The sequence below is a fragment of the Schistocerca gregaria genome, chromosome 5 (genome assembly GCF_023897955.1).
Source record: "Schistocerca gregaria isolate iqSchGreg1 chromosome 5, iqSchGreg1.2, whole genome shotgun sequence".
NCBI lineage: Eukaryota > Metazoa > Arthropoda > Insecta > Orthoptera > Acrididae > Schistocerca > Schistocerca gregaria.
In genome coordinates, this window is record NC_064924.1 from 262,184,039 (window position 1) to 262,191,286 (window position 7,248).

Genomic DNA, 7,248 nt, shown 5'->3' on the forward strand with positions numbered 1-7,248 from the left:
AACGAAAATCTGCACGAAACAGATGAAAGATTAATAACGACTACTGGTTTATTTGAGTACGCATTCGAGTCTCCCTGCTTTCCTGTCCAAACTGCCGCATCAAAGAGGCCCGCCCCGCGTCGCTGGGAATTTTTATTCGCTGCAACCTCTTGGAAGTTCGCGGCCAGTTTCGCTCGCAGCGCTCTTCAGACGCAGGCACAAACGCGCCGAGTGCGGTCTCGAGATCCCACGCTAGACTGCTATGCAGCGGGGGCCTTTCCGACATTTTATTGGACCGCTCTGTGTTGTAATTAAAGCACTTTGCCCCGATCTATCTCCGTGTCTTCATTTTAAATGTGAGAAGCTAAACGCTTCTGTTTCTTATTAAGGTCCCCTTCACCGTGGAGGATTTTCCTCCTTCCTTCGAAAGTGCGCTATATTAACATCAGAGGCTGGAAATTTTTAAATAGAAAAACTTCGTTCCGGAAAAGAATTAAATTTCTCCTTAATAGAGCTACTTTTTGAAGCAAAGAGAAGAGGCAAAAGAGTCCGTACGGCTGCTGCTGTGCATCGGTGCTCTCTCGCAGCGGTCGATTATCTGTTCCAAATGCGGCACAATCATCTCGTCGTTATTCATGAGATACAGTAGAAAACTAACATTATAAAACAAACTGCCAAGCAACGTATTGTTTCGTAAAATAAATGTTGTCACTTGTAATTCTTTAGATGTAGGACAAGTAATAACGCAGTGCCCTAAAATAGGAAGTAATTTTCTTAGTTTTTTGATGTTTCCTAACCTGTCAGTACTTTTAATGTGACGCTAATGTTATAAAATGCTAGACGATGTAATTGAAGAATATTTCGATGGGATCGAGCCGAAAATTTATGACTTAAAGTAAATTTTCCGTCTGAAAAACGAATGATGAGGATAGTAGCGGCTGATTTTCATATGTGACTAAGGAAACGATACACGTTTCACAATGACGATATTGTATTGAAATAATTTTTCAAACATTTATACTGTGAAGAAGAAAGAAGGACGATTGGGGGGTAACATCCAGTAGATTATCACAGAGGACAACGTAAGACTGTGGAAACGTGAGTGACGAAATCAACGGCTTCATTTCAAAGGAACCACCCCGCTACGTGCAATTCGATGCTGATAGAAATTATGAAAAACCTGTAAGAAGTGTATCATGATAGATAGGCGGGGATAGGATCTCCAGAATAAGAATCTAATGTCTTAACTCGTGCAACATCTCTTTCTGTTTCTTTTTTTATGGAAGTTGCTTGTCGTAAGGCTTCTATGAAGGGGTATACTAGGAATGATATGTGTTGCGTGGGGAAGAAGGCTGTAATTGCTAGAAAGTATCTGCTCGTCAGCTGCCTGATTGTGAAATAAACCCAAAGTAGTAATAAGAATTTATACTCTGTAACTGAAACAAACTATAATATTAATAAACATAAGTTAGTTTCAACGTTGATGAGATGATTTTTGCTATTTTTTGCGTAAAATAGATTATATATTTGCTTTCTTTGCAGCAGGTGACAAAATTGTTGATTGTTTAGGGAGAACGCAAATTGGAGATATCTAGAGGGATACTGGATGGGACAAATTGGTCACAAAATCTTGGTAAACGGCTTTGTGGATCAAGTCTGGAGGAATATCAGAGTTACTAATGAAGTAAGAAACAGCTGGACTTTGTGTAGCATATTATGAGGAGCCATTTGCATTTGTTTAAACAGATGTTGTTGCAGATGCATATTTATTTCTTTTCTTTCATAAATGGTAAGACGACGTATTGAGTTCTAGATAAGTGTAGAACTATTATCAATTATGATAACAAACGAGTATCAGATTTCAGTTTATCGGTGAAATAGTGGATAAGAATTATACTAATGTAAATTATTAATTTTTTTCTGTGCACTGTATGGAGTTACATACAATTGCAACAAACGAAAGGTCCACAACGTAACTTTAATGTAAACGGAGCAGAGAAAAACACTGTGAGTGCTTACTGACAGGAGAATTGGAAATGATGACGGACCAAGCCCACTAAACAGAAATACTATCTAAGTTACCGTTTCCAGAAAGTAGAAGGAAAACTTGTTCAGAATTACTATGCGGCCCGACATTCAGTGTCGACCACTGCAGAGACTGGACATCATGCCGAGTCGTACCTATACAGAGAAACTGAAAAGGAATTGCCACAAAGTAACAGGCGAAAACAACCTAATAGTTTCAAGCGCCAGTGCCTCTTTGACTCTCACTTGATTAACATCGTCCGCTTCTGTCACATTCAAATTCATTCTACTGCCTAACAGTAATGATGATCACAATATAATTTTATCACTTGTAATGACAACTAACTGCGTCTCCCTACCTCGTAATTCGTGTACTGACTCTTTGCTTACTCCCCACCTCACTTAAAATTTGAAATAACTTACCTTGTTCACATAATGCATAATCCTAGCCTGTAGAGTATGTAACTGCACAAGGTAGGGTGCCTCACTTTCGAAATCTGAAGTATCAGCTCATCCTCAGTCAGAGCCAGCAGAAAACTGTTAATTTCCTTATTCACACTTCATAGGCCATTTCATTCTTGCACAACACAGCGGAACCCAAAACAGTCCCAACGGCTACACATGAAACATGACAAATGAGTACAAGATACAGCTTCCCAAACAAGATGCTGTGACTGTTCCAGGCACCACACCAGCACAATCCACAACCACACTCTGCTACCACACTATGGCGCTAGGTTTGAGTAGAGTGGAGTTTGGTTGGTGGTTATGTTAAATGTGATCTTACAATTAATATTTCCTCTATTAAACAATATATCACAACACAAAAGAGCATTCTAATTTTAAAACTTTGTAACAAATGTCAAGAATAATAATTTCAGATATCTAGTGATGCAAGAGCTGAAAACAGTAAGCCACTTAAACTGAAATACTATACACTTATCTCAAAAAGAGTAACCGTAATACCATACGTTATAATACAATCATACGTATGTAGAATATAATATTATGTATAAAATAAAAGCGACAAGTTTTTACTTTCAATGAATAACTTTCCAAGTGAGCACCAATTAAAAGAACAAACTAGTTCCTGGTCATTAATAACTGCACAAGGACACACTAAAAAGGCTAGGACAAGCAACTTACTTACTATATTATCTACCGTACCAACCGTACCGAGGTACAGCTACAATATAGTGAGAAGAAAATACATATAAGCAAAAGACATACTAACAGAAAACACAGGTAAGCAGCAGACACAATAAATTACTGCTAATACATTGTCACCGAACAGTGGTCTTGTCGCATTTACAATTTCTCAGTCAAAATGTTACATTGTGTACCACCACAGTTAAGCTCACAATAGTTTTTAATAGCCAAATTCCTCATGGTCTCGCCTTGCTTTCATACAACGATAAAATGAAACAAGCTGACTTCATCTATCCCTCTGCACACTTCTGCGTTATAACTTAGTCAGCTGATCTCTTATGGCTACAACTGCGTGTCAGTATCAAATATGGCGGACAAAGGGCGAAAATCGTGCACTGGACGGCATTTCCGTAATCAATTCCTCTGTGGTTCTTCCTCACTGGCTATTAGCTGCCATCTTCTCCTGGACGTCTATGAGAAGACATCATGCGCTCCTCTCACTTTGTAATGTCTACATTATAGCCGACCATATCCATCGCTAACCACTGCAGTTCACTGGTGCTGTTACCACGCTGCTCCCAATTCCACGCCACTCTCTTCCCAGTGCCAGTCCACTTTGACTCTTTTGACTCTGACAATGGCCAGCAGTGATTCCTTGAGTCAGCCCAGACGAAGTAAAACAAGGGCAGCCAGTAAGGCAAACAACGCTCCGGCGCTGTCGCACAAGCTCTCCGTCGCTGCCATCACCGGCCTTGGTACTGGCTCACGTCGTTATTTCCGCTTCCAGCTGATACTGCAGACTGGCCACCGCTATGTTACTCTGCAAGAGCAACCATTTGGGCGGTGCTGCATCTGCGAAATCGCTACCGCACACCCCCTCTGGCGAAACTCTTGCGTATGGCCAGCAATGGTGCGACCGACAGGGTGGAAGGGAAAGATGGTCGTGTAACGACATTCAGCCTCATAGCACAAGTATAAAACTGTGGCTGTGCTATAAGATTAAATGCATATGTTCTCCTTACCGAATTCTGGATTTGCATTTATAAGACCAGACATTATTCATGTTTTAGATCATTAGCTGTTTGTAGAATGCTATAGGGGACTATCATTCTCCACATCAAGACGAAATAAATATTGATTGTCGTATGGCAAATGAACATGGAAGAAGAAGAGCCTCCGAGAACAACTGAGATCAGCGTACAATAAGAAAGGGAAGAAGACAGGCCTTTCCTCCTCTTCGTATTTAATTGTCAATCTGTAGACGGGTCGGCAGAAATTCGTGTTCCCACTTTCTCAATGTCATCTGTATGTCTATTTAGTTCCCAGCCCGTTGCCAATTTCTGTTATTGTTTCAGCTGTGTGACGTACCGAAATCCTGGTCCTCCTCAAGCATATTTACCAGTCACTTTTTCTTCCATTAATTTCACAACGAAGACCATTGTCTGTCTAAGTGTACAACCCATCACTCCATCCGTTGCTTGTTAATCCTCCGCAACAATCTTTCCTCTCTTAGGTTGTTGTTGATTTCTTCAGTGGTCATTTTATCAGTCCATGGAATCATTAGAACTCTTCATCAACATCAAGCCTCAAAATTATGTCGTCTTTCCCGTTCTGCCTCTCCTACAGTCCATGTGTCCGAGATATATAGAGTCGAGTTCCATTCAAAAGCTTTGAAATACGGATTACTGCTGTTTAAACTGATATTTTACTATGTCAGTAGCTTCTTCTTCGTGTTAAATGCTGTTTTAGCTCGTGCAGTTCAGCTCCTGGCGTGATCTATAATGCTGTGGTATTCTACTGTCTGCCGGCCGCGGTGGTCTCACGGTTCTAGGTGCGCAGTCCGGAACCGTGCGACTGCTACGGTCGCAGGTTCGAATCCTGCATGGATGTGTGTGATGTCCTTAGGTTGGTTAGGTTTAAGTAGTTCTAAGTTCTAGGGGACTAATGACCACGGCAGTTGAGTCCCATAGTGCTCAGAGCCATTCTACTGTCTAAGACCTAAAGCTGCTGACTTGCTTCATATTCTCTCCAGCTAGATGTAGGTTTGAGGCTAATGTAACGTTACTATATAAATCCATTCCGATCTACCTCTTAGTTACTTTATATTACATATTATTCAGAACACCTCACTCATGCCTGATACTGTCTTTTAGAGACGCTTTCCAAATTTGGATAACAATGCTGCATGATCCGGAAACCTACACCATGTGATCAAAGGTATCCGGACACCTGGTTGAAAATGACTTACAAGTTCGTAGCGCCCTCCATCGGTAATGCTTTAGCCTTGATGACAACTTCCATTCTCGCAGGTATACGTTCAATTAGTTGCTGAAAGTTTTCTTGCGGAATGACAGCCCAGTCCATTACAGGGCTATTATTGTCATGCAATCACTCCACCACAGGTGATCGATGGTATTGAAAGATGCAGTCGCCATCACCGAATTGCTCTTGAGCAGTGGGAAGCAAGAAGGTGCTTAAAACATCAGTGTAGGCCTGTGCTGCGATAGTGCCACGCAAAACAATAAGGGGTGCAAGCCCCCTCCATGAAAAACACGACCACATCATCACACCACCTTCTCCGAATTTTACCGTTGCCAGTACACACGCTGGCAGATGACGTTCACCAGGCATTCGCAATACGCACACCCTGCCATCGGATCTCCACATTGTGTACCGTGATTCGTCACTTCAAATAACGTTTTTCCACTGTTCAATCGTCCATTGTTTACTCTCCTTGCACCAAATGAAGCGTCGTTTGCACATTTACTGGCGTGATGCGTGGCTTATGAGCACCCGCTAGACCATGAAATACAAGTTTTCTCACCTCCAGTCTGTCCGGCCTCGGTAGCTGAGTGGTCAGGGCGACGAAGTGTCAATCCTAAGTTCCCGGGTTCGATTCCCGGCTGGGTCGGAGATTTTCTCCTCTCAGGGACTGGGTGTTGTGTTGTCCTAATCATCATCATTTCATCCCCATCGACGCGCAAGTCGTCGAAGTGGTGCCAAATCGAAAGACTTGCACCAGGAGAACGGTCTGCCCGACGGGAGGCCCTAGCCACCCGACATTTCATTTCATCTACCTCCAGCCTAACTGTCATAGTACTTGCAGTGGATCCTGATGCAGTCTGGAAATCCTGTGTGATGGTCTGGACAGATGTCTGCCTATTACACATTACGACCCTCTTCAATATTCGGCGGTCTCTGTCAATCGACAGACAAGGTCGGTCTGTACGCTTTTGTGCTGTACGTGTCCCTTAACGTTTCCACTTCACTATCACATCGGAAACAGTCGACCTAGGGACGTTTAGGAGTGTGAAAATCAGGAGTACAGACATGTGACACACGTGACACCCAATCACCTGACCGAAGTCCTTGAGTTCCACGGAGCGCCCCATTCTGCTCCCTCACGATGTCTAATTACTACTGAGGCCGCTGATATGGAGTACCTGGCAGTAGGTGGCAGCACAACATACCTAATGTGAAAAACATATATTTTTGGAGGGGTGTCCGTATACTTTTGATCACATTGTGTATTTTTATGTTCTCTCCATGCATAGTTATTCCATCGACAAACGTATCTTTTCATTCGTTTATTGCATCCTGATTGTATATGTTGAACAGTGATGACAAAAGATTCCATCCCTATCGAAGATCTTTATTTAGCCTTAAAAATTTTACATTAGTCTTTTTATTTTGCAGCTGCTATCAGATTCCTGTACGGCTTCTGCGTTATTTTCCTGTCTCGTTTATCCAACTTCATGCCGATTAAAATTTTCAGAGTGTTAGGGAAATCGACATTGTCTACGCATTTTTCTAAATAAATAAACTCTACAAACGATGGTTTATTAATCCTGCTCATTTTTCACGTCGTATTTTTAAGCTAATTATTACATCTCCAGTCCCTCTAACTTCTATAAATCCACATTCATTTCCACCGAGGTTTTGATTAATTTTGTTTAATATTCCATTGCTTATGACCTATGTCAGAATCTTGGTTCAAATGGCTCTGAGCACTATGAGACTTACCATCTGAGGTCATCAGTCCCCCAACTTAGAACTACTTGAATCTAACTAAGCAAAGGACATCACACACGCCCA